Source organism: Aethalodelphis obliquidens, unplaced genomic scaffold (assembly GCF_003676395.1).
Source record: "Aethalodelphis obliquidens isolate GAN/ISIS:26980383/991018 unplaced genomic scaffold, ASM367639v1 scaffold2, whole genome shotgun sequence".
NCBI lineage: Eukaryota > Metazoa > Chordata > Mammalia > Artiodactyla > Delphinidae > Aethalodelphis > Aethalodelphis obliquidens.
In genome coordinates this window covers 57,204,889-57,232,367 of record NW_020837946.1, presented here as the reverse complement: position 1 = coordinate 57,232,367, position 27,479 = coordinate 57,204,889, and positions in this window count along the sequence as shown.

Here is a 27,479-nt window from a genome sequence, read left to right as displayed (position 1 = left end):
TGTGTGTGTGTGTGTGTGTGTGTGTGTGTGTGTGTGTGTGTGTGTGTTGGGCAGGGGGAGAAGAAGAGGAGGGGAAAGGAGGGAGGGAGAAATTTAGTTTACAAAGAAAAATCACGGAGAAGTAACAAGTATGAAAATGTTAACAAAACCAATAACAGAGGTGAATCAAGAACTGAATGTGTCTGTAAATTTTTTTGAAGTTTTATTCCCTGTAGCAGTATTTTTGTTTAAAAAGATGTATTATGTTAATATGCCAGTTAAGGGATATGGATATTTCAAGTCTCAGCACAAAGACATTTTTCATCTGGTAAGTGATGGGTTTTGCTTTTTTAGAGCAGTGTGGATAGGGTACAAGTTTTTAATGTTTTTAAAGCAGATATTTGAAATAAATAGCTATCATATCCATATTGCCACTATTCTTTTTAAAATTTATCTTAAATGTAGATGTAAAAAATAAAGAGGAAAAACACCAGACAACATTTATGAACTAACATTCTCAGACAATCCCCCATCCCAAATGAATGAAGATTTATGGTGCATTTGGCATCATAGAAACTCTAGCTGTTTCGCATTTTAAGCTAATTTCAATATACACACTGAAGAATTAGTCTAGATGTTTGAGAGGTAATCATTTTTTCATTATAAATTAATTTGTCCTTTATGATTTGAAATAAAAATTTTACTTTAAGCATTCAGAGGTTCTAAACTAGTACCTTTTTAATTTCAATTAAGCAATGTACCTTTTAAGGGCTCTGCAAAAGCCTAGTTATTTCTTAAATTCTTATCTCAGCAATGTTTAAAGGCAATACAATGTTGTTTTTAAAGTTGGGCATATGCAGTGTATAAGTTACTATCTAACTCTCAAAGAGACTGGGACTTTGCGGATGCTTTGCCATATTTGATCAATATGTACCTGTATAACAGCAATGCTGCATTTATCCCTGTTGTCTGTTATCTACTGAAAATGAATTGCCCGAAAATTGCAGGAGGTCACATAGTGTTTTTCTTGTCATTTGTACTGCCTTCTTATTTCGTGATGTGTTCATACAAACACAAAGTTCAGCAAACACACACACATTTGTTTTCACAAACGGATTAATCAGTATGCAAAAATTGTCCATGGCATTGCTTTCAGTTCTACTGGAACCCAAAGGAGCTGAATAGAAGCCGGCTCTGTTTCTGTTGGTTGGGGCATTGGGCTAGGCAGTCACTGCCTGAGTTTCACCAATAGGGGTCTCCAGTGTACCACAGAACTGTTTACAACCACTCCATTATGATTATTTACAGTATGCTGTACATGCAGACACAGGCACAGGGGCAGAACAGACTTATATGGGCTGGGGCTGATACTGGACTTATTCAAGGAGTGAAAGGGTGACGTCACAAGTTATAAGTAATGAGGAGAAGCAAAGACATGTCTAGGTTTGGTGTGAGAACACCTTTAACCTAACAGTGCAGACATAATCCGACTGTTCCTCAAATGGAGGAAAGAATATCCAGGCAGTTACAGTGGTGTTTCCAAATATTTAAATATGTGTCTTTGTTTATATGAAACATCCAAAAGAGTGAGTGAATTCCTCTTTTCTCACTTGAACATTTTGGGAATGAATCTCAGGGTTGAATAAATCTCAACCCTGAAATTGGTTCATAATAATGTTTTATAAAGTTATTTATATTAATGCGATTGTAGGTGTTTAAATTTGTCTTTCCCTCCCTTTATTATAGATAATTAGGGTAAGAAAATCCAGAAAGGTCAATTACGATTTACCATCATTGAATGTAAAATTTAGGTCATGTTTAGAAATAGCAATATAGCTTCATGATATATAAAGCATGTCATAACATGTTTTCTTTTTATGAATCATGGAATTCCTTCGCGCCATCCATTCTGTGAAAAATTAGTTTTTAAAAACTATTTATGCTAAGTGAAATAAGCCAGACACAGGGGGATAAATATCACTTTTATGAGGAATCTAAAATAATGAAACTCAAAGAAGCAGAAAGTAGAATGGGTGTTTCCAAGGGCCGGGGTGGGGATATATGGGGCGATATTAGACAAGGAGTACAAAGTTCTGTTTATACAAGATGAAGAAGTCCTAGAAATTTACTGTACAGCATAGTGGCTATAGTTAATGTATTGTATACTGAACACTTCGCTAAGAGTGTAAATCTTATGTTAATGCTTCTCATTTTTAAACATAAATATAATAAGGTGGGAAGAAACTTCTACAGGTGTGGATATGTTTATGGCATAGATTGTGGTGATGGTTTCACTAGCGTAGACTTAGTTCCAAACTCAAAGTTTTATACATTAATTATGCACAAATTTTACAGGTCAAAAATTAATTAAAATTCAGTCTTTTAATTCAAGAAATTGAAATTTAAGGGTATATTTTGAAGACTACCATAATGACAGAGATTTTTAAAATAGCCAACTACCTACTGGATGAATATGTGTTGTTGAATATGTGAAAACACACAAAAACATTAAAAAAAACAAAAACCCCTTACTAACAAATTATTTCTGCAGTTTTGGGTTTAGATCTATTTGTGTAGAAGGCAACAGGTATTAAAAATGCCTTCCTCATCATTCATTTATTCATTCAACAAACGTTTATTTAGGTTTTGCTTTGTGAAATCACTCAGTGTCTAAAGGAAAATATCTCTCTTTAGGGAGTGCAGTCTAGTAAATGATAAATAAAAAAGAAATCCTAATAGAAAAACAGACTGAGGAAGGAGCTAGCATTAAGGCAAAAGTAAGGTAGTGGGAAAGAGGATTAAACAATTAATTCTGAGGGAGGGGGTTGTACGTGGTCAAAAATGTGTTGGCCTTTGAGATGAGTTGTGGATGAAGTTTAGGATTGTGATGGCCAGTGTTGGGGAGAAGATAATTTCATGTGCAAAGACTTGGAGGCTAATCATGGAATGACACATTAGTATAGAAATGGAGTAAACTGTAAGAGATGTGTTGGCTTATTCTTTCAGAGAAGGGAAGATAGGTGAAGTTATAAAGGGTAAAGATAGCCTTGGTGAAGGCGAATTGAATTTGGAGTTAAAGGTTGTGAAAGGGTGGAAAGAAACCCAGGTAAATATAGAATATTAATTTCCAGGAATCAGAGTCAGGAAGGTTAGGGGATTGTCAAAAATGACCCCATGGGAAAGAAGCACATGGCTGTGTAAAGGCTGATTCAATAAAACCCCATGTGACAGCACCACTGTGGTCTATTTCACTTTTTCACATTTAGCTCTAGCCAACCTGCTCCTTTTCAGGTTTGGAAACAGGACACTGATTGTAATTCATTTATGTCACCCTAAGTAGCTGGATGAATTAGGAGTTAAGTCACTTTAGTCTTCCCCAGATTAATTTCCTAAAATTAATATACTGTAATTTCTATTAATTAAACTTAATTTCAATTAATAGATTAATTTCTATAAAATAAGACATTGTATTAGCTTACAGCTGAGGTCCCTACCAGCTCTTAAGGATCTTGTGGATCAAAGTAAGACTAAAGACCCAGTTAGGCATATCCCACGAGACAAAGGAGTTCAGAAGAGCTGAATATTTTAAAGTAAATACCTCTAAGGACACAGAAAACTCTATTTCATTGCTAATGTGAGAAAGATAAATGCTACCAAGGAACACCTTGATTAAATGAAGACCAAAGAGCTCAAGTTCAGAAAACAGTACTGCAAGATCTGAAAATATGACTAAGATATTAGAGATGAATATTACAGAAGATTCTAAGCTCCCGGGAATAAATGCAGCAAAACCATACTTGGGCGAAACTGATTTCATACGTAACTTCCTTTCAGTGATTCTTCTTTTAATTCAGTTAAAATTAAGTTGCTAATAACACAGGGAAACAAATGATAGAGAGATTAATTCTAACTTCAGGAACCACAGAAGGCTTCCCAGAAGAGATGACACTTGGGCTCAATTACTAACAGTGACTTGTGATTTTATAGGTGGAGAGTGGACAGAAGGGCACCTTGAGTTAAAGGACCAGTATGATCAGAAGACAATCAGAACCACCAACCACCACTTCTTGGAATTAACAGGTTACATTCAGAAGCAGAGGTAACTTACCTGGGTGGATAAAAAACAAAGGTGAAGATTTTTCTAACTTGATATTAGCTAGGCAGATGGTATTCCTTAGGTGCCAGCTATCGATCTGCAATATCTCTGAAATTCTTGGGGACTTATATAATGGAACGGCACCAAGATGGTGAGACGAAGTGACAAACAGAATTTGACATCTAATAACCTTTCAAGTTGTAAAAATGGCTAGTAATAACTGGGACAACTCTTAATAGGAATATAATGTATGTAATGTACACGGGAAAAGAAATCTCAAATGAAATCTAGAAAATGATTCACTATGCACATTGGACAGGAACAGATCCGGGGCTATAAAGTTGAACATAAATCAATAATAAAGTTATAACACTGTCTGAGGGTCATGCTTTGGGGCCTCTTGAAAGGTGAGAGAGCTTTGGAAGAAGATTCTTTTGCTACACCAGTCCCAGATCCTTTAGCTTGAGGCACATGATAGACATAGCATTTACCAATGTCCATTCTCTGGTAAACACTCTTATGGAGAAACATGGATATCAGGCCAAGTTATAAGTGTGTAATTCAATTGGTTTAAGCCAATAATGATTGTAAATACCACAGATGCTCTTATAAAATTTAACATAGTATTTAGTTTGGGATGGAGGTGGGGTTGGAAAACGGTGTGAAATAAGAATTAGGTTATCATTCTATGCAAAGCAAAAAGACATAAACAAATGAAAGTATTACAAATGATTAAAGGCACAGAAAATGGGGCCTCTGAAGGAATATTATACTCACTGAGTATATAATTCAGAGAAAAGAGAACTGAAGGGTGTCCTAGTAGCACTCTGAAGGAAGGTTTTTGAGAAAACTAGTGATCAGTTTTAGGTCTTCACATGATTAGATTCAACTTTGAAACATCCTCAAATTACGGAATTACAGATATTGAAATTAGTTGAAAGAATGCTGCTTTGCTAATAGAAGTGATTATTAGATATAGGAATTGACCCAGGACAACGCCTGGATGTCAGACTGTCTCACTGAATTTTGGCTCTCCCACTTGGTAGCTGTGTACTTAACTTCTCTGAGCAAAGTTACTTAACTTCTCTGGGCCTCTATATTTTTATCAGTAGATCAAGATAAAAAGTAGTTGCCATCTCAAAGGGTTTTGTGAGGATAAATGTACTAATACAAATGAAAGAACTTAGAATAATTCTGGAACATAGTAAAGGCTCAATAATTATTAGCTCTTATTACTATTACTTGAGCATAATTGGTGCTCATTGACTATCTATTGATTGATTATCACAGCTAGTGCTGCCAGATTTTCATCTATCTTAAACAATAATGGCAATAATTTTGGGGGCGTGGTTTAGTTAGAGCCTTGTTTGCTTGAATTATATACTGCCCTGGTATATAGTTTTTTATTCCTAAGCAGGTGTGCAGTAGATGTGCACAAAATACTTCTGGATGTTAAAAGGCAAGATTTAGTAACGAAATGCATTTGACAACTCATTGTGAAAACAGGTTCTGCTAATTAATTGAAGGCACTGAATGCATTTTGAGGGGTAGCCCTACATCTCTGAATGCAGAGATGAGACAACTCTGCAGAGAGAGACAACTGTCTCAAAGCTTAGGATGTTTGAAATTGGAGCCCAGCTCCATAGTCTGTGACAATGCACAGTGGTTGATGAGTTAGTTCTTGAGGCTTCTGAATTTTAATGATGCTGAAGATGATATTGTGTGTCCTTCAGCTTGTTAGAGTGACACCAGCACTCCATAAATCATAATACCTGTGTATTGTAAAATCAATAGCAAAGCGCTATCTCAGCGCTAACCCTTAATAAGTTTTTCAGTGCTCTAACAGCTTAAACTTTGCCATAATGCCATTGGTCCTGTAGGTTAGGATCAGAGCATGCTTAATTTGTTTTGTAATAGAGACTTTTCACTAATGAAGGACCGATTAGTTAAGCTTTGGTTGCCACTCTGGTGATCAGTTGGCAGAACAGCTTCTGCAATTAAACTCGTGTATCTCTGTCCTAAAGCAAAAAAGGAGGCTTAAACAGTCAATAAATGTTAATCCAGTCACAACCTGTCTCTGCCTTTGAAGGCTGCCCAGGAGGGTTTTTTTCCCCCACATCACATTTTTTTCATCCTGTTTTAAATGTGGTGGTCCCCATGGAGTCGCGATGTGGCGTACATGACCTCCCACGGTTCTGTAATAAGATCTGGCATGCTAACAACATCGTCTACAGATCTGTCATCTATGGGTCTGTCCATCCCTCCCCCTCCCTCATCTTCTCGTCTCTTTATCCAAGGTTGAAGAATAAATGAGCAACTGAAGCTCACGAGACCTACAGAAGAAATTGGGTAAGTATGTATGAAAAAAGGAGGGTGTGCTTTTGTGTTGCTAGGCCATATATTATGGTCTCTCTCTCCCACTTTCACTACATACGTATGGCTGGGATGGCGTAGGAAAGCCTCTTCCTTGTTTGCTTTTATTGCAGCGAATGTGGGTTATAATTATCACTGATGCCAGGAAGTGAGAGCACAGGGCAGAGCCAGCAAGCAAAGTGGAACTTCAGAATAATTTCCAGGATTGGGAAAGAAGGAGAAAAAAAGAAAAAACTTGGAAATAAAAAAAATCTTCTGAAAACTATTTAGTACTCCCCATGTTATGTGTTCTCAAAATTCCAGATATTTTCCATTGTCTTTTAAGTACTCATTTACATAGGAGAGAGGAGTAAAGACTGATAGCCAGAGAAGAAAGTGGCTAATATAGACTGTGGCCCAGCGACTTGTGGGTGAACAAAAGAGAGTGATCTGAAAACATAAATGTCCTCTGTTAGATCCCAGACCACATGCTTTGGGAGTCTAGTGACATTTATTTATTTTTTTCCTCTAAGTAGGAGCTTGCATTCCATAGGGCATGCTTGGGGTCCATTTTACTTTGTATAATTTAGCCTGTGTTCTTGATTAGAAGTTTCAAAGTTGTGGGGAAAGGATATGCAAAGGAGAGTGAGTGGGCAAAAGCACAGAAAGTTAGTTTTCTCTGAGTCACCTGTATGGGGTGGCAGTGCTGAAAATTGATAACTGGGTACAAATCAAAATAGTGGGAATCAAAATAGGGAGGAATAGGATTTAACCTGCTCTTAACCTGGTTTTGTAGAACTATTGTTTGGTTGGCACTTAATTTGGCATACTGGTAATTTATGATAAAATTTTGTCATTTAGAATAAGGTAAATTAGTACTCAGTATTAACTTAAACTATGCTTTTTTTTAAAGCTTTCTGAAGCTGGAGAGCTCTTTCACATGGGTCTTCTTCCTGAAATGCAAACGCTAGGGTAAGATCTGATAGCTATGGAGTAGGCAGGAATTAATCGTGTCCCTAAACCCATTTATTTTTGAAGAATCCCCAGTAATTTCTCTGTGACTCGTTGGTTTTTCAGGGAAAAGAGTTTCAAAGCAATGCCATAGAATATACACAAATATATAGACTTTGTTTTAGTAAAGGCAGACCCTTTCAATTATTCAATTGCTCAGTTAACAGGTATTTATTGAGTGTCTACTATGTATTCCAAGTCAGGTACAGAAGAAACAATGAAAAATAAGACAAGCATGGTCTCTGCCCTTAGTCCTATGCCCACTGTTGGGAACTCTAAAAATACGCAAAGAAATACATTTAAAATTAAAAAAACCCCACATATCATGAGTATAGGCAGCAAAAAATAATTAGTGCTACTCAAGTAATTTATGACCCTAATGGACACTAAGCCATGTGCTGCAAACCTTGATATTCAGTTAGTGGCATCTTTCTGAGCTCTCATTCTGTAAAAAGCACTGTCAGATACTGTGGGTAATTGTCAAGAACATTAAAGAAGTTCAGTTCTCAAACTTATAATTTTACTTTTCTCCCTCAAGAATGTAAGATGGAATCTATATGTCAGAAAAACTGTAATCAATTAAAAAGATGTAATATGTATATTTAGACTTCATTTTTTCATTTTACATTATAGACATGTTGCCGAACTGTTGGCTGTACAGTGGTATCGTTTGAAATGCATGTTTAAAGAAATCCTGCTGTGATTCTTTTTACTAAACAGAGGAGAACCTTTAACGTGGATAAATTACTAGATATTTTCTGTCCTCTAGGTCTGAGTTTTGTAAATTGGGTTTTCCTGATCAGCAGACGTGTGCACACGCAGGTATAAAGACTCTCAGAGAGTCTGAGTAGCCAGAGGCAGGAAATGCGGGTTGGCCCTGCCACGGAATAGTTAGGTAGAACTGACTCAGCAGCCTGTGATAGGCGGGGGGCCACTTGCTCCTGGACTTTTCATATTCTGGATGCTCCCAACAGCCCCAAACCAAGGAGGGTCCTTCTGAGTTAGCAGTAGGGAGTAAGCAGGAATCGAGAGAAGGAAATCAATATCGTCATCAGTGTTGTTTAACATTTCTTTGTTAAGCTTTGCAGCCTAACAAATATTTAACAACTCTTTTGTTCCATACTCTGGTTAACCAAGAAACAAATCCAGAAGGAAAGGAGCTCTGTTCTCAAGCTTCTGGGAGAGAACTTACTGTTCTCTTTAACTAATTAAAGGCCATTAAAAGCATGTGGGTTTTCCCTTAAGCCTTTAATTTAAATAGACAGAAGCAACTATGTTCCTAGTGGAGGAGCCTCTTCTTTCCTTTATGTGTGGATGGCACAAATATCATCCCTGTGGTGAGGACTGTGGCTGGACAGAAGAATGGTGTATGTTGAAATGGAAAAGGAGGTTGGTAGCAAGGGAGGAGCCTCTTTGGCCCCTTGGCCCTGACCCACAGTCTCTTCCCACTCAGGGAAGCCCACTCGGTGCCAGGTTACTGGCTCCCCAATTCCCTCCCATTCTTCCCAGTATATATAATAGGAACAGACAGAAGGAATTCTCATAGTGCACTGGTCTCCAAAGAAGCAAATACAGCTTGTTCAATAGATATGCATAGCTCAGTGGTAGACTGCAAAGAAGGATAAAATTAATCTTTCTTAGGGCAGAGCCTCTGAGGTTAAACAGATGGTGCAGGTGCAGTGCACCTACTGAGACCCAGTTTCTGCTCTCTGTAAAAACGCTCATGTGGTTTTGGGGATGAACCTCTTCTGAAGAGGATTCAGAAACTTGCATTTAATTCTCAGTTGTGTAAATCTGTTTAGACAGTTCCCTTGGAATGGGCCCCTTACATTTCTCTGGTAGAACCTTTCTGATTCTTCATCTTGTTAGGGTTACCATGAGAGTCGGGCATACTGGGAATCTAAGACTTTGGAAATTAAGCTCCATTCTCACCATTTTTTTCAGGATTAGAAAGTCCTGCCAACAACAAGCCAGGCTAATTTGAGAGTTATTGTGGGTAGAAACTGAGAAAATTACGAAGCAAAAGTTCCGAAGTCAAATTTGTGGAGGGGAAAGAGAGTCGACTGTATCGTGAATTACAGCAAGCAGGGTAGAGTGTGAGGTCTGATACGATACATTTGAATACCTGCTTTGCCATTTAACTTTGTGACTCTGAGTAAACTTATTTAACCTCCTGGAGCCTTATTTTCATGGGATTGCTGTGAAATTTTATAGAAAACACATATATAAAGCACCTAAAACAGCAGGCACAAGAGCCGTCGCTCTAGACCTATTGATTTCCCCATTCGTTTTACTTTCTTTTTGTTTTTTGGCTAAATTCAAATACTCATGCTCTTTTAACCTTTTAAGATAAAAATGCCTACAAACAAGACAACACTATAGTTAGCAAGGTTATAACAAACAAAACTCAAGCTAAGTAGATAATATTTAATTTTATTTGTCTATGGGGTGTGCTGTAGTAAGTATATGGAGTTTGTGCATTTCCCATTTCCTCTTGCCAAGATGTAGAAAATGAAATTGTCATTTGTAAGCATTAACGGATAATGTGAAAACACTGGTATCATTGTATAGCTTCGCTCTCAATAAGCCCTGCTAATGTTTAGGATTTTATTCCACAGTATGATGATGGTTAACACGTGCTAATCATGAAAACACATTAATATCCCTACGACTGAAGGCACTGTACACTATTTCCAAATCTATTTGAGCCAGGCTAAATCCTAGACCCACACTGTGAAACAGAACTAGTGTGTGGCAAGCAACAGTTTTTCCTAAGCCCCAATAATTCAAATATTTTCATTAAAATACACAAAACCCTGGACTTACTTGAAGCCTGGAAAGTGCATTTATTTTTATCCTTTTCAAACAAAGAAGCTGAAAACATCAGAAATAATGAAAGTGGCATATTTTTATTGCTTTGTTCTTATAAGAACTGATTTTTAATGAAATTTAGTTTAAAACAAAAAAAATCTCATTCCTGTGCTGAACCTTTTTGCATGGCACATTCCAGCCTGGAGCTATCTTTTATTGGCCAAGTTATAAACCCCAGAAAAGGGGGTTTTATAGTGGAAATGCTGACAGAACCCACATACTGCTACTGAGCGCCTCTCTAATTAGTCTGAAATCCTGAAAGCTGAATTCCATAATATGTGGCCTGTACTATAGCGAGATTACAGTGTGGGCCAAACCCCAAGCTTAACTGGGCGTTTCTCATGCAATCAGGGCTTCCCATCAGACTATGGTGCAGCCTTTTACAGTTGTAAAATGCTAGCACTTTTAAGCAAGAGAAGTCCTTATTGGTCCTCTTACTTATTTAAATGTTAAACAGGGCTGTTTGGATATTTTTTGATAATCTAGGAGTCCCTGACATGCAGACCCCACTTTGCAGATAAGCTTCCACCTGGGCCTGGACAGTTGCATTTCTGGGGATTCGTTTTAGCACTTATTTAAACACCTTCCATAAAGCCAGCTTTATCTGTGTCCAAGTGTTTGGTGTTAATGTTGACAGAGAAACATCCTGCCAGGGCAGTGGAGTGAGTAAACAACAGGACCTGTACAGCTTTACAGCCAGGAGTCCGTTTTGCCTCGCCGCCCTCTCTCCCCTGCTCCCACCCCAACTTGCCGTATTTCGGCCCTCTGTTTGCCTGGAAAGATGAACAGGCGCTCATACTTGCTGGGTACAGGTCTGATAGGACCTATGTTTTTTTGCAGCTGCAAAGCCCAGTCAAAAGATCCCTCAGCTAAGGTGCCCTAGCCTGGACTCAAGCTGGGCCAGCTCTTCCCCCAGGGCACTACTTAAGAAAAAATAGAAGTTCCAGGTTCAGTTAAATAGGGAATGCGTGTTAGGTCCACAGCTTGTGAAGTACCCTCCCCCTTCCTCCAGTGCGACCTTGATTTCCCTCTTATTTCTCCTTCATCTTTTAGATGACTGGGCTCCTCCCACCACGGGTTTCAGCATCCTGAGGTGTTCTGCCATGTTCAAGAGGTTAGGCGACACACTGAACGAGTCTCCTAACTATCAGTGACTATTGTCCAAGGGATACATGTCCCCAAAGTAAACGACCAGGCTAACGAAATGTCAGAAAGACTCAAAGTTCTCACAAGTGCCATCCTGGACTATAACCCTGGTGCCTCGTGGCTGAGGGCTCTACAGGCATAAGGTTGTCACCCTGAAAACCTAAAGAACATTTTAATGAAACTGGCAACCAGACAGCCTTTCTCTTGGAACTTGCTATTCCTTTGCACAGTATGTTTGGTCCAGACATTACTCCTTGGCAATTTTCAGGGACTAGGACTCTACTTTATCCCCGCACTCTTGTTTCTTGACTACTGTTCCTTCATTTCTACATTCCCTAATTAGTAATGTTTGAATCTGACCTTTGGAACTCAAGGATGGTCTAGGAGGCCAAAGCTTTTCTTCCCACTAACAGGAAAGGGGAGTCACAGGAAGGGTTTTTCACCCAGGAGGACCCCCCCAGAGCCCTGCTTGTTTCTAACATAGCCCTCCACCCCCCGCTTTTTTGATACTCCTTAATCTTGAGAGGAAGAGGTGGGAGACAAGAAAGAGAATAACGTTTTGGATAAAGAGGTTAATCATAAACTCGTCAGAGAAACTTGAGTTTAGGTGCCAAAATGGGTTTGGTTTGCCTATTGCTCAGCAGACCAAAACTCTGAGACACCAAGGGCTGCAGCAATGCGAGGAAATAGGAGAACAAGCCTCGGCTCTGCCTTCCCGTAGACAAGGGGCTGGGGTATTTATGGGATGAATATAAAGAAGCGGGGCCGTCTGGGGCTTGGGAGGCGTGGGGAGCACGGGGAAAAGTGATTGGAAAAAGGTGCGGTAATCGTCGTAGCTCTGTGCAGGTGTACCTGAGCTACAGGCCTCTGCACGTGCTTAGGAAGATCTGAGGGTGGAGTTTTAGCCCCTCTGACATCAAAACGTAACTGAGCAGACACTTGCGCATGCCCAGTTGGAGGGTCCGTGGTCCTATCCAGTTTTAACCAGCTCAGCTTGAACTAGACACACCTGACTCCAAGTTCCTGGAAAACAACTCAGGCAAACCTTCTATTGTTTAGGCTTGGGCCGCTTGGAGGGCCTGCATGTCTTTTGTAGCGACAATTAAAACGACCTTGATTAGTGAAGGCAGGTGAAATGGATTTGATTAAGGATTACCCATGGTTTCAAAATGACATTTTAATGAAGAAAACCTTGAGTAAAAAAATGATACAAGATTGGCAACTCTCTAAGATTTAGCTGATTGAACTTGGAACAGAGTACTGAGACTCCAGGAAAGGCACTGGAGCAATAGCATATTAGTGGACTCATTCTCAGTGGGTAAACTACAGATAGAAAAAAGAGGGCAGACGGAACTGGACAAGCTGATCCTAAAGTTTGCATGAAAGATGAAGAATCAAAAATAGTCAAGGCACATTTGAAGAAGACAGGAAGGGAGAATCCATCCTAAAATATGTCAAAGCTTCTCATAAAGTTACAGTAATGAAGACATTGGGCTATTGGTTGAAAGACAAATAGACCAATGACAGAGAACACAAAGCCCTCAAACAGACATATGGGCATTTAGCAGTTCTAGAGATAGCATGAGATCTCAGGGACATCACACTTTTTAAATGATGCTTGGACAAACGGATAAGCAGGTAAAAATGTAGATTTTTAAATGTCATATATAAAAATGCATTTCAGAAGTGAAAAGGAAAAAGTTTAAACTTTTAGTTTAAATATGGAAAATATCCACATAAAATGGGCTAAAGATTTGTTAAATAAGATGCACAAACCACAGGAAGAGACTGATAAAGTAAACTAACTGAAATTAAACTGAGAAACAAGCTGCAGACTAGGAGAAGATATCGCAATAAATATAACTGATAAAAGAGTGGACTCTGTATGTGTGTGCATGTGTGTGTAGGCACACTTATTTACTTATGAGTCCTGGGAGTGTAAATTGCCCAATCCCTTTGGAGAGAATCTGGCAATATCCAATGTGGTTACAGTTGAGCATATTTCATAACACAGCAATTCCTAGTCTAGTGTATACAGTAAAGAAACTTTTGTCAATGTGTATAAGGAGTCACAAGACTATTCAATGAAGTACTGAAATGATAAAGAATTGGAAACAACATAAATATTTATCAATTATGAAACAGAAAAATAAATTGTACAAGTTTTGGCAAGGATGTGGAAAAAAGGGAACACTCCTACACTGTTGGTGCGAATGTAAATTGGTGTAGCCACTGTGGAAAACAGTATGTAGGTTTCTCAAAAAACTAAAAATAGAACTATCATATGGCCCAGCAATTCCACTCCTGGGTATATATCAGAAAGAAACAAGAATGCTAATTTGAAAAGATACATACACCCCAATGTTCACAGCAGCACTAATTACAATAGCCAAGATATGGAAGCTACCTAAGTGTCCATCAACGGATAAATGGATAAAGAAGATGTGGTATATATATATAGATTGGAATACTACTCAGCCATAAAAAAGAATGAAATTTTGCCATTTGCAGCAACATGGATGGACTTGGAGGGCATTATGCTAAGTGAAATTAGTCTGACAGAGAAAGACAAATACTGTATGATATCATTTATATGTGGAATCTAAAAATTGCAACAAACTAGTGAATGTAACAAAAAAGCAGACTCACAGATATAGAGAACAAACTAGTAGTTACCAGTGGGGAGGGAGGATGGGGCAATATAGGGGTGGGGGTGGGAGACACAAACTATTGCATGTAAGATAGGCTCATGGATGTATTATACAACAGGGGAAATATAGTCAATATCTTATAATAACTGTAAATGGAAAGTAACCTTTAAAAATTGTATAAAAATTTAAAGAAGGACTTCCCTGGTGGAGCAGTGGTTAAGAATCCACCTGCCAATGCAGGGGACACGGGTTTGAGCCCTGGTCCGGGAAGATGCCACATGCCGCAGAGCAACCAAGGCCGTGCACCGCAACTACTGAGCCTGTGCTCTAGAGCCCACGAGCCACAACTACTGATCTCCATGCGCCTAGAGCCTGTGCTCCGCAACAAAGAGAAGCCACCACAGTGAGAAGCCCGCAACAAAGAGTAGTCCCCGCTTGCCGCAACTAGAGAAAGCCCGCGTGCAGCCAAAGACCCAACACAGAAAAAAAAAAAAAAAAAAATTAAAAAAATAGCTAAAAAAAAATAGATTGTTGTAAAATCATAAAATGGAATAATGCTGTACAGTGGTTAAAACGAATGAATTAGATCTACATGTACCTCTGAGGATACATCTCAAAGACATATAGTTGATTGAAAAAAGCAATTTGCAAAGGATATATACAGTATACATACACTTTGAAACTATTAATAATTTTTAAAATTCACTAGATACTTCTATTTTGTTATGGGTAAATATATATGTTGAAATGTACAATGATAAAGTTATAAAGGCAATGTTGTATCTTGCAGATTGTGATTTCCTCTGGGGAGCAAACAGGAGGAATAGTTAAATCTACATAGTTTTATAAATTTTATAAAAGTGTCTATTTGTATTTTAAATCTCATCCTCTTAATATTTTTCTTTTTATGTATAATTTACCACGTACATAGGTTACTAGTATAGTCAAACACACATATTATTAATATTTATGCAATCATTATGCAATCACATGCAATCATCTTATGCAAACTGTTTTTGAAATACTTTTTCACTTACATATAAACAACTTTCTATATCAATACATCATTTTCTTCAATATCATTTAACTAGTACCCTTTCTGTTAGACTTTTTGTAATAGTTTCAACAATAACATATTTCTTTCTGATTATAAAAATAGATTCACTGTAGAAAATATAAAAAAGAGAAAGAGAAAATTTTAAATCACTCATAATCCTACTACTCAAAGAAAAACAAAATTAATATTTTTGTGAGTGTATTCTTCTATTCTTGTGTGTTTGTACATTTGCAGTATATAGACTATAATTCTAATTTTGGAAAAACTATTAAAAACTAGCATATATAGTTTTGCCTTTTTTTAACTTAACATTTTATCATAAGCATTTCTCCATATCATTAAATATCTTTAAAAACTTAAATTTTAATAGTTGTATAGTTTCCATCAAATAGATTGACCATAAATTATTTAACCAGGCCTATATTGTTGGACACTGATAATACTTACAATTTGCCACTATTGTAAATAGCACTGTAATAAACACTGTTATATAGAAACTGTGGTAAGCCTTGGTGATTATGGTAGACTCTGGGTCAAAAGCTAAGGACTTTTTAAGGCTCTTAATACATATTGCCAAATTGCTTTCCAAAAAGAATCAGACAATATTTTATACCTACATGTAAGTGATATGGGGATATATTAAAGACATTAAACATTTTATTTTTATATCATCTAAGTGGGCATGTTAATTCATGGAATGAGTCTGTCCTTGAATTTGGTAGAAGAATCTATGCTTATGATTTAATTGCTTGCAATCCGTGCAAAAAAGTAGTTCTTATAAGGATAAAATGTTTTCATAATTGAAACATTAGTCATCTGACTTGATAAATGTTCTTTTAGGACACACTGGGAACTGAAAGAAAAACCTGAATGTTTCTTTTGTGGTATAAAAACAAATGAACACATATGGAAATACTATAAATTTACATATTAAGGGTGCCTCAAAAAATAGAGAAAAAATACACATGGAAGAAGAAAAGATTCAATGTTTTTAAAATAATATGTACCATAATTGGAGCTTATTTATAAAACATTTTCATTATTAAAACCAAAACATATGGTTGTTTTTCACAAGAGTTGGCAAGTGTTTTTATTGCTTTATAAAAATATATTGAATTATGCTCTATAAATCTAATTGGCATACAGATTTTTAATGGTATATATTCTTTCATTAACTTAGAGCTGTTTTCCATAAATGCCAAATAGTGGTTAAAGCTCAAAATGAGAGCTTACGAGGTTAAATCTAGGTGTTAAAAATTCAGACAAATCAGATTTTGAAATATAATTTTAGAATACAATCTAGGTCTTTTCAGATTTTCAGGGGAGGCTGATTCAAGTGATTTCTAAAGGAATGCTTTATTCTAACTTCCACTTTGAAGTATAAATACTACCAATAGAAAAGCAAAGATTTGGGGATGTTAAGTAGTTTTCAATTCTAGAAGTCGATAAAGGTCAGGGCTCCCTGGCCACAAAAATGGGTTATGTTTACTGTGTTCATTCTTTGTAACACTCAAACGGATATGAAATTTCACTGATAATTTTTGCCAACAATCCAAGATGGAAGAGCCTTATGGAGATAAAGACAAAACTGTCACAATTGCTTCTTAGAATGTGAAAACGAACCAAAGTTAAAATGGTATTTTGTTGAAGTTAGGAATTCAGTTCCAAATAACTCAGCTTTAAAGGTTCAGTCTATCAAAATAGTTTTTGTCTCTCTGTGCCACTTCCTGCCTTTCATGAATGGGCTCTGAGCCCCTCCAGATATCAATGACAGTGCCTACCAGGCCTCTTTGGGAGATGACTGGGGAAGGAGTGCTCATATGCTAGGGAGATAGGGAGTGGATGGGAAGGGAAGCATGATTATTCTTCTTGGAGCTCCAAGTCCCAGCTGCTAGGTCCCAGGAGATCAATGGGTGTCACATAGGTTCCAGGGGTAAAATAGGAATGTTGTAATTTGTTGAGTTTATATCTTGACTTTTACTATTGACTTTTATTATTGAGAGAAAAAAGTGAGAGAAAGAAATTAAAAGAATAAGTTTTATGCAGACCCAAAGGTGAACTCTTAACTGTTGACTCCAAACCCAAAATACACTGAACAATAGTAGAGTAGGTAAATAAGCCCATATTTCTTTGTTTTTCAGAAACAGATTATAATTGTTTCTTTAGGGTAAGATTAATTTATTAATTGGTATATATTGATTGCTTATTATGTATCCAGCTATGTGCAAATGAGACAAAGAGGTATTAGCCATGGTTTCCAGCATGTAAGGAGTTAATATATTTGGGGACCTTAAGGCACAGAGGAAAATGAGACTGAACGATAGCAGCCTTCTTTGAAGCTGACATTGCCATAGGACCTCACTCTGCTAATGACATCTATGTGTTCTTAGGGTCACTGGACCCATTCTATTAATGACTAAGCCTATAGTTCAGACAGTTAAGCATCCAGAAGGCACAGCTAACACATCCTCAACAAAGGCACTGTGACTTTAGTGCTAGGAAAGAGAGGGGAGACATATAGCATAGTGGTCAAGAACTTTGGCATTGGGGTTAAATTAGAACCAAGTTCAAGTGCTTCACTACTCTGCTAGCTATATACTTTGGGCAAGTGACTTAAACATCCTGAACCATAGTTTTCCCATCTGTAAAATGCAGTATGTAGCTCAGAGAGCTGCTGTAAGGATTAAAAGAGTGTTGCATGAGAATGCCTAGGACATAAATACTAGATTTCCTTGACTTTAAGATGTTATCAGTTGGACACTGCACCATTGGTCAAATAACAGCTTTGGAGACAGAAGAAGAAACATTAGGTTAAATACAAACATTAAAATAAAACCTGCTGGTAGTATATGTTTATGTACTTTCTTGTTATACTATAAGTCTGCAACCTAGCTTTCTGCATGTTGAGATAGAGTCTGCTGAACCACTTTTGTAATCGATAGTCATGTGTATGTAGCAAGCCAGTGACATGTGGCTTTCCATAGCTGACACTTGTGATCTTGATCTTGTTAGCAACTTTTGGATTGAAAATATAATTTTTGAAGGTTATGGGAAAACCATTTCCTGTTTGGTTAAATGTGTGGCATTTTCTCCTGAGCTAAAGGAAGTTAAGTAGCTTTTCTTGAAAGGCAGATGCTTGAGAGACAATCCCTTACAATGCATGAATCAGTCACACCAGCCTCTTTTAGTTTTGGTAATTCTAAAATGTAATCTGCTAGATTTGGCAAGTTCTATTGTCTGTAGTCATAGTTCCAAGCACAGGCCAAGCATTCTTCTTTGTTCCCAGTACCTTTTTCTTTCAATGCTGCATCATACTGTAATCTTTTTGAAGAATTTTCAGGACAATTAAGGATACACCTTTAAAGAAAGTTCAACCGCTTGTGGTGCTACCAATGCAAATAATTTAACTGAGATGATAATCAGATAAACAGACACTTCCTGAGTAAGCCTGACTTCAGATATACCCATGCAAAAAACCTACTTGCCTAGAAGCCAGCAGTTTCCTTCTGACATCAACTGTAAGATTCCCCCCTTTCTCAGAAACATTAAAATGTGCCTCTGAAAAGGAAGGAGATGATCAGGTAGAGAAGGAGAGAGAGGGCCTTGCAGGCAGAGGAGGAGGCATATACAACAGCATGGAGATGAGAATGTTGGGACAGTTTGATGTGGGGATAGTTTAGGGTTTTGACAGGAAACCAGGATGGACTGGGAGCTCAGACACATTTGTTGAGACACAGGCTTGCAGCTCGTAGTAATTTGGGACTTAATAGTTTGAGAATCCATGAAAAGTTTCCAAGCAAAATAATGACACAACCTGGGCTTAGAAAAGACATTCTTTTGATACTGTGTGGGAGACTGGAGTGAAGCAGTTATGTGGATATATCGAAGGCCTGGGTAAGAATGCAATCTTCAACTAAATGACAGACATTTAGGAGGGAAAATTGATGATTTGATGACCAAATGGATGGAATATTCCACTAATTAGTTAGGTAGTCATCTAGTACGATCTCTAAAAACAAAATATTTTAGTTTCTGAGTGTGGGACAAAATAAACCAAAATATTTTAAAATTGTAATGATTGGTAGTCAATATCTTTTTTTTCTAAAGTGCATGTTTCCAAGGGTAGAGAATAGAATTTTATCTTTGCATATTTTTCCCTGCAAATAAGCAGTTATGGCCGTTGTCAAGGTCATGGTCACAGATGGAGACTCCAAGCCAGAGACCTTCAGATAGCTTGTCCACATAGCCAAGGAGCCACCAGGACAATTTTGACAAGTCTCTGTCTTCCTCCCTTCATCTTATTAAGTTTGGCAAGGAAGCTTTAGAAAGTAGGACAGGCAACTCAGCATTAGAGAACTGAAAGTAAGGAAGCAGGCCTTAGCTCAGTGAGGGGCAAATAAACATAGTTACAGATGTGGAACTGTAGCATTTAAGATAATGTTAAAGCATTTAGGAGTTAAACCTTCTCTTAATCCTTATTCTGTCAGGTAAGAAGCAAAACTAAGATATATTAGTATAGTTATCTAAATAAGTAACTTGCACTGTTAGAAAAACACCCAGCTGAGGATCCCATGGCACATAGGTATACCCTTTCGAAGAGCTCACCCTTGCTGTGAGCATGATGGTGGCACCTGTGCTACTCTAATCCAACCACCCAACACAGTGTGCTGAGTGTAGCCACGGAACCTGGAAAGCGGGAAAGGCCTTCGCTGAATTTGCCTTGCAATCTTAACCCCATTTCAATGGTAGAAATGTTTCACCTTCCAACATTCAAACATTCCAACTTCAATTCTCATCAGAGAAGAGAATTTGTTGCTGGATATATGGAGATACATGCAACGTGAGGAATTATCAAACTATAGAATTTGTTCAGGTCTCAATGGTGAATGAAGTTTTATTCAACCAAGGGATGAGGACCAAAGATGGGAAAGAAAAGAACATTAATGCAACTCGTTTGCAAAGATGACACTGGGTTTTATCACTTATCCTAGAACTCTGGATTCCATGTCAGGAACCTTTTTGGTTCCCCTACAGAGACAATGACTTTGGAGTTGATGCTTTTCATATATGTGAGTTTATAAGGTCATGCAGAGTGGCAATAAGAATAAATAAACTTGTAGCATACTGGGATTTTCCCTGAATTTTATAACCTCTGGATATAGCAAAGCTCTATCTTAGTGTAGTGTTGGGTTGGGAAACATATGTGTAATTTTAAGCAAATACATAAGTATAATGAAGCACTGACATACATATCTTCTGGAATTTATTAATAACATGAAACCATGATGAGTTCTATTTTCATTCCTTACTAAGCCATTTGTTCTTTATTCTATAAATACAAGCCAATGACACAATTGCAATTATAGAGGCTTATAGAAATGGAGGCCTCAAAGCCAAGAAATGAAAGATGGTAATACCTGAAGCAGCAATGATGAAATTGTGATTTGCTATTTGAAGTGGAGGCATGGAATGACAGACAAAATATGTTAAAGAATAAAACAAGAGGCTGTAGGACATCAGAATCTTTACAGAAAACTGCATTCAGTATGTATAGACATAGCCATACAGTTCTTAAAAGCATCAGATTAGAGAATATTTATGGAAGTGCTCACAAACCATAAAGCACTATAGAAATACGTGATTATTATATTATTATATTCTAGAATGAGAAAGAGAAAATACTTTGTAACTAACGTACTCACACATCATTTAGAATCTATCTTAGACTGATCCTTCAGGGCTCTAAGGGAGCTTTTCATTCTTCTTATTGTTTTGATGGTTTATGCATTTCTAATTATTACCACTTCTAACATATATCCTTGAGAAAGAGAAAAGCATAAAATTATGACATGAAGGAGACATTTTAAAGATGGAAAGGGAAAAGGAATTATGAATACAGGAGAGAAAAATAAAATTGGGAACAGAAAACTAAAACTCAAAATTATTTATCATTCAGTGAATTCAATCAACAAATATTTATGGAGTTAAATGCCTGTTAAATGCCAAGAATTGCTAGGGCCTGGGGATCCAGAAATGAAAAGACAAGGAAATTATATGTGTATTGTTGTCCTGAGTTCCTTGAAGAAAAATGATGCTTATCGGAAGCAGACAAAATTGACTATCACTGGCTTAGAGTACATTGACTAATATGTTTTCTAGTAGAGGGGATTCTTTCAGCTTCATGCATGATCTCGAGACAGCCAGAGGTACTGTTTTCACACAAGATGTGATCTGTTGGGTCATTGGTCAAATGGTTCGTCACGTGTCAGTAGCAGCACTTAGAAGTAATTTTATAGGCTTTTTTTTTATCCATCATGTCAAAAAATACACAGTATTGAAAAATACACATTATTTATTTTGAAAAATGGACAACCCTATCCTAGTCAATGAACTGAAGGAGTGGCATCAGGAATTTAATGATGGCTTACTGGAAAAAGAGGAGATATGACAGACGTTATTCATTTATGAGAGCCACAGAACAAAGGGGGACTGGGAAGCTGCTGTCACTGGTCTGGGGCTGTGAAACATGCTTAATACAACCAAGCTGCATTGATAATAGCTGAGGAATGCCTACCTGTTATTGATCTATACATTCAGGAAAGAAGATTTTATTCAGCAAAGATGTGAATATAAAATATGCCAAGTTCCTGTATGGGTAGCTGAGTTTTAGAAAAGAAACTATAAGGGGCAAAGGGCCTAGTAGCTCTACAAAGTGATACAGAGGGAGTATGTGCCTGCCTAGGAAAGTGTTGGCTTACACAGTATTTCCATTCATTACCTTGGTGGATTTACATGTCCTGGAGATGGATCCTCAGTTTTACAAGCTTAAAAATTTGATTTTTATTAGCACACCAAGAGTGAATTCATCTCTCAGGACCGATTTCATGGTAACTGAGCTCATGAGACTGATGTATAAAACCATAACTTACAATTTACTAGTTTTATTAATAGTGAAAATGTACCTGTCCCTGGAATGAACCTACTCCCAGCCCAGAAGATAGACTCAATTTTTCCCTCTAGGCAATCAAATTGTAATCAGAAGGTGACTTGGTGAGTGTTGAATCAAAACAAAGGGAGTTCAAAGAATCAAATGTTCAATTATGTCAGATTAATGTAACTTGATGCATAAGCTTACAACAGAAATGGCCTTGCCCAAGAGTTCTGAAAATCCAAAGTCCTCTGCCTGAAGCTCTCCTGACATGGACAGTGCTGTTTAATTTTTGTCTCTGAGTTATTTCATTTTCTTAGCTTCCACTGTTAACCAAACCATTCTGGTTTATAAACAGCCAGGTGGTAGAGAATTGCAGGAGAATCAGGTACAGTGTTTAGAGGAAAAACTTAGTGTGCCCTGGAAAATATACAAGGAACTATTATTTCATTTGGAGGTGATTTTGTTAGCACTGCCCATTTCCCTTGAATTGCTCTGCACACGTAGGTCACACGGCAGCTGGTACATGGATTAGGAAGTGGTGAACTAGAATTGATATCAAGGCCTCCGTTGCCATTACTAAAGAACATTGAACTGTGTGCCCCACGTGATCATGCTTTCCATCAGGAAGATACCTATGCTCAAGTTGGCAAACAAAAAACTGAACGCACAAACTGAAATTGAGATGGGAAAAGATTACGGGATAAAGAGAGTCTGTCACCATTGATAAAGGGTCAGGAGTCTCAGTGGAAAAACTGTCTTCCAAAGTGATGTTCTTTGGTTCCTGCCAAGCATCTTTTGAACTTTTTTCTTACCCTGTCCCACCTCTGCAACTGCAGTGCAGAATTCTCAACATGGTGGTAAAAATTTGGCCTCCTCCATGCAGCTCACTGTACTGAGAGAAGCTGAGTTATAAAAATGATTCTCTGAAACTGGAACAACGGACAGCGAGGAAGAATGGATGGCAAAGATGCTGCCTTTTCATGAAGATTTTATGTCAAACCACTAAGAGTTCCAGGAAGAAAGACTACCTCTTGGAAAGCCTTCCTTCATGCGTGTTCACTCTGAAGCCTTTAAGTAGGTCTTCCAGGCACCGCAAAGATGTTAGCCAGCATGTTATATCTAACGAATGCTGGCACAGCACAGCCGCATAAGAGAAGTCGGCTCCAGGAATCAGGGAGTGAGCTAAATTAGCCCACATGCTAAGCAGGCCCTACTGTTATAATGTATATGAAGCTTTGGGGTTTGAAATTTCCCTTCCAGAAGCATATTTTATTGCATTATCTCCCCAATAGACCTCAGCTTTATTCTTTCTTCGACAGCCTTTCTTCTGAAGCACGAATCCAAGGGGTTGCTGCCCCAAAGAAAGACATTGACAGCAAGGCAAAGATGGCTGATAGAACTGAAGCTGAGGGCAGGATGAACTACAGAGTGAATGTGTATAGTCAGGCCATGATTTCCTCCTATTTAGTTGTATATAACTTGATAACGATAGGAAGTGGGAGGGGGAGGAAAATATTCTTATACATTCTTATCCCTCCCTCCTCCTCTTTCTTCTTCTCCTTTTCCCTCTTCTCCTTCTCCTTCTTTCCTCCCCCCTCCCCCATATTGGACAGGCCCTTATGGAAGTGTTACATTCAATTTTAACTCCTCAGTAAAAACAAGATGTGGAAAATTCAAAAGTTTACTTATTGAAAAAGTGTCTTCTGAAGTGTATAGAAGGCATCTGCTTCTCAAATCCTCTACTGACATCAAGAGCTGCTATTCTCTAAAAGTGAATTTTGAGTCATGTTCAACTATTTCCTTCAGCTCCTAATTTCAATCAACCCATCTCTAATTCCTACTGAAACTTCATTTCTTTAATTTGACTCTTCCTGTTCACTTTCCCCATCCTGATTATCCTATCTAGAAATGACTATAATGGTAATTAAGTTGGTCAGTGGTAACCACTTCTGGTCTCTAGAGCTCTATATTTACCCCAATCTCAACCTCAAACGTCATTTTTATTATACCATTTTTCTAAGAGAAATACTTAATTTACCAAAGGCAAAAAAGGAGCTAAGTATTTCATCATCTTCAAAATTAATTATTAGGTATTATTTCTAGTCATCTTATTTGGGCCCCAAATAAGATGCACTTCCAGAATTAGGAAATAAGAACATGAAAAATCATGATAACTAGAATGAAAAGGTACCATAAACAAACTATGTTTAGTAGTTCTTGGAAATCATCTTGAAGCAATTCATCCTACTGGGAGACTTGTTAATATATTACTGATAAGATTGGAGTATCGCCCCCCCCCCCAAATACTCCAATCTAAAACTGAACAAAGATAAAATAAGATGCAATCTTATAGTGTAACACGAGACCATATATGACATATTGGTATCTTGGAAAAGAGGCACTTCGTAGAAAAGATGGTCAGGGAATTCTGTCCCAGATGCTCTGATTCTATAAGGTTGGTACGTATGCTTAGTCTGATACATGCTCATCTAGAGTCTGGGGTAGGGTAATGTGGTTTGGTACTGGGTAGAAATATCTGTCAAAGAACATTCTGTTCCCTTTGCTCTCATTCTGAGTATGCCACCTGACTTTATGCTAAATAAACTCATATGAGACTTGAATTAGGGGCCAATTTATCGATTTTGGGTTGGAGCTACAACCTAGGGAAAAACACCTGCTTCGTGTATGGGGCACTCCTTCTGAGTGAGCAGGTGAACTCAGAGGAGCAGGGATAGAGTTAGGGGGAAGGTCTGGGTTCACATGAGCTGAGCACTTGCAGACTGATTAACCTCACATTTATGAAACAGAAACTGAAAATGCTGACCTCAAAACAAACTCTTGGACCAGGAAGACCACATACATTTAAGCCAAGCAATCTCTCTGTACAAAATTCTGAAGGAACTTTATTTTGTTTCTAAACATTTCTGCTCATAAAAATCATCTGGGGAGCTTTCTAAAAACACAGACTGGGGGGCTTCCGGGAAGATGACAGAAGAGTAAGACACGGAGATCACCTTCCTCCCCACACATACACCAGAAATACATCTACACGTGGAACAACTCCTACAGAACACCTACTGAAGGCTGGCAGAAGACCTCAGACCTCCCAAAAGGCAAGAAACCCCCCACGTACCTGGGTAAGGCAAAAGAAAAAAGAATAAACAGAGACAAAAGGATAGGGACGGGACCTGTACCAGTGGGAGGGAGCTGTGAAGGAGGAAAGGTTTCCACACACTAGGAAGCCGCTTCGCGGGCGGAGACTGCAGGTGGCGGAGGGGGAAGCTTCGGAGCCGTGGAGGAGAGCACAGCAACAGGGGTGCGGGGGGCAAAGTGGAGAGATTCCCGCACAGAGGATCGGTGCCAACCGGCACTCACCAGCCCTAGAGGCTTGTCTTCTCCCCTGCCGGGGCGGGCAGGGCTGGGAGCTGAGGCTTGGGCTTCAGTCGGAGCGCAGGGAGAGGACTGGGGTTGGCGGCGTGAACACAGCCTGCAGGGGGTTAGTGCGCCATGGCTGGCCGAGGGAGTCCGGGGAAAAATCTGGACCTGCCGAAGAGGCAAGAGACTTTTTCTTCCCTCTTTGTTTTCTTCCCTCTTTGTTTCCTGGTGCTCGAGGAGAGGGGATTAAGAGCGCTGCTTAAAGGAGCTCCAGAGACGGGCGCGAGCCGCGGCTAAAAGCGCAGACCCCAGAGACGGGCGCGAGCCGCGGCTAACAGCGCGGACCCCAGAGACCAGCATGAGAAGCTAAGGCTGCTGCTGCCGCCACCAAGAAGCCTGTGTGCGAGCACAGGTCACTATCCACACCCCCCTTCCGGGGAGCCTGTGCAGCCCGCCAATGCCAGGGTCCCGTGATCTAGAGACAACTCCCCCGGGAGAACGCACGGCACGCCTCAGGCTGGTGCAACGTCACGCCGGCCTCTGGTGCCACAGGCTCGCCCCGCACTCCGTGCCCCTCCCTCCCCCTGGCCTGAGTGAGCCAGAGCCCCCGAATCAGCGGCTCCTTTAACCCTGTCCTGTCTGAGCGAAGAACAGACGCCCTCCAGCGACCTACACGCAGAGGTGGGGCCAAATCCAAAGCTGAGCCCCTGGGAGCTGTGAGAACAAAGAGAAAGGGAAATCTCTCCCAGCAGCCTCAGAAGCAGAGGATTAAAGCTCAACAATCAACTTGATGTACCCTGCATCTGTGGAATACCTGAATAGACAACCAATCATCCCAAATTAAGGAGGTGGGCTTTGAGAGCAAGATTTATTATTTTTTCCCCTTTTCGTGAGTGTGTATGTGTATACTTCTGTGTGAGATTTTGTCTGTATAGCTTTGCTTCCACCATTTGTGGGAGGGTTCTATCCATCCGTTTTTTGTTTTGTTTTAATTTTTTTTCTTAATAATTACTTTTTATTTTAATAACTTTATTTTATTTTACTTTACCTTCGTTCTTTCCTTCCTTCCTTCCCTCCTTTAGACAACGAATCATCCCAAATTGAGGAGGTGGACTTTGAGAGCAAGATTTATGATTTTTTCCCCTTTTCCTCTTTTTGTGAGTGTGTATGTGTATGCTTCTGTGTGAGATTTTGTCTGTATAGCTTTGCTTCTACCATTTGTCCTAGGGTTCTATCTGTCCGTTTTTTTTTTTCTCTTAATTATTTTTTTATTTTAATAACTTTATTATATTTTATCTTACTTTATTTTATTTTACTTTATCTTCTTTTTTTCCTTCCTTCCATCCTTCCTTCCTTCCTGCCTCCCTCCCTCCCTCCTTTCTTTCTACTTCTACTAATTCTTTCTTTCTACTTTTTCTCCCTTTTATCCTGAGCTGTGTGGATGAAAGGCTCTTGGTGCTGCAGCCAGGAGTCAGTGCTGTGCCTCTGAGGTGGGAAAGCCAACTTCAGGACACTGGTCCACAAGAAACTTCCCAGCTCCACATAATATCAAATGGCGAAAATCTCCCAGAGATCTCCATCTCAACACCAGCACCCAGCTTCACTAACGACCAGCAAGCTACAGTGCTGGACATCCTATGCCAAACAACTAGCAAGACAGGAACACAACCCCACCCATTAACAGAGAGGCTGCCTAAAATCATAAGTCCACAGACACCCCAAAACACACCACCAGACGTGGACCTACCCACCAGAAAGACAAGATCCAGCCTCATCCACCAGAACACAGGCACTAGTCGCCTCCACCAGGAAGCCTACACAACACACTGAACCAACCTTAGCCACTGGGGACAGACACCAAAAAACAACGGGTACTACGAACCTGCAGCCTGCAAAAAGGAGACCACAAACACAGTAAGATAAGCAAAATGAGAAGAAAGAAAAACACACAGCAGATGAAGGAGCAAGATAAAAACCCACCAGACCTAACAAATGAAGAGGAAATAGGCA